The sequence below is a fragment of the Suncus etruscus genome, chromosome 2 (assembly GCF_024139225.1).
Source record: "Suncus etruscus isolate mSunEtr1 chromosome 2, mSunEtr1.pri.cur, whole genome shotgun sequence".
Taxonomy (NCBI): domain Eukaryota; kingdom Metazoa; phylum Chordata; class Mammalia; order Eulipotyphla; family Soricidae; genus Suncus; species Suncus etruscus.
Window position 1 is genome coordinate 30,479,932 of NC_064849.1, and position 2,079 is coordinate 30,482,010.

The window sequence follows — 2,079 nt, forward strand, 5'->3', positions numbered from 1 at the left end:
TAGAAAAATTTCATGATTTCATCTCTCCTGATGGCTGCTTAATATTCTATTGTGTTTATATACCACAGTTTCGTAAGCCATTCATCCATTGAAGGGCATGTTGTTTGTTTCCAGAATCTGGCTATTGTAAATAGTTCTGCAATGAAAGCCTAGGAGTGGTATAGTTGGATCATATGGGAGCTCAATTTGCAGTTTGTGAAGGAATCTCCATATTGTTTTCCATAAAGGCTGGACTAGAAAGCATTCCCACCAGCAGTGAATAGGATTCCTTTCTCCCCACATCCCTGCCAGCACTGATTATTCTTGTTCTTTGTGATGTGTGCCAGTCTCTGTGGTGTAAGCTGGTACCTCATTGTAGTTTTGATTTGCACCTCTCAGGAAATCCTTTTCTCCCCAGTCACCTAAACTTCCCATTTTGAAATCTTTTTCACCCTATGCTTTGCTGGAAAACATAACTTTATTAAAATTTTATTTAGCTATAAACTCTTGAAGCTGTTCTCAACTTATTTTCTCATGTAGATTAGATCCCTTTCTATTTTATCTACAATTATACCATGGAATGGTATGTATAGATGAAGATAAGTAATTATTTTAATTGTTTTAGTTAATTTAATTTCTTATTATTAGGGTGATAATTTTTTTGTTTGTTTGTTTTTTTGGGCCACTGGCTATATGCTCATAAATCGCACCTGGCTTGGGGAACCATATAGGATTCCGGGGGATCAAACCACAGTTCGTCCTAGGTCAGCAGGGTGCAAGTCAAATGCCTTCTGCGCCACTGCTCTAATCCTAGGGTGATAACTTTTAAGATTTTTATTTCATCAGTTTCTAACACCTGATATAATTATATAATATAATATAAATATATAATATATACATATATAAATATATATAATTATAATATAACCATATTAACTATGCAATAATATTACATTACCGATATATAATTAACTATAATTAATCAATATATTTGTATTATAATATTACATTTATAATTAAAGTGCAATACTATGAACAATGTATATTTATAATATGATATGATAATTGATAATGTGATAATTGCATAATCTAGTAAATATATTGTATTAATATTTATCTCACTATTCAAATATAATAAAAATAGTATGACTTATCAGAATATATCAAACATAATAAAGGACCACCACAGCTCTTCTTTTGAGTATCATAGAGCAATTTTTTTTGTTTTTTTTTTGGGGGGTGGTGGTGCACTCAGTGATACTCAGGGATTACTCCTGCCTATGTGCTCAGAAATTGTTCCTGGCTTGAGGGATCATATGGAATGCCGGGGGATGTCCTACGTTAACAGCATGCAAGGCAAATGCCCCACCACTTGTGGCATCGCTTGGCCCCATTTTTCAAAAATTCCTTATTTTACATTTAAGAACAAAAGGAAGAAAACATTTTAACTCAGACTTAAACTAACCAAAGTAAGAAATAATTGCATATACATAAACTGCATCTTAAAGCAACTGTGAGTTATAAAATTTTTACACTTGATCTTAGCCAAAAGGCTGAGAAGCGATTTATGAAATTCCTAATAAGCATATTACCACTCTGGGAATGGGAGGAAAAGAAGAAAAGAGTTTGGAAAGGAAAATGACTGGGAGTATATCCTTTTACTTTACTTAAAATAGTCTACAGGAAGCTAAATATGGCATTTTTATGTTTCTATCAGATTATAATTAAAATCAAAAAACATAGGAATTAATACATCTTACCTGAATTTGTCCACTGCATTGACCTATGTGTAAATATTGTCATGATTCCAATCATTCTTTGGTCATATTCTTCTACATATATATATAAAAGAGCTCAGGGTCAAGGGATTGAACAGCCTCTTGGATTGAGCTGAGCCAGCCAGTTGTGCTGAGCTTTCCCTGCCAACTTTTATTAGCCAGAGTTAACAAAACAAATGTATTTCACTTGGGGCAGCATAATTAACAAAATAAAAAGTACTTATGCTGAGTAAGACTATGTAGGTCTCTAATCAAGCCTAGGTGTTTTTGTTGTTGTTGCTGCTTGTTTGTTTAAAATTCAAACAGGTGGACAAGGAAAGGG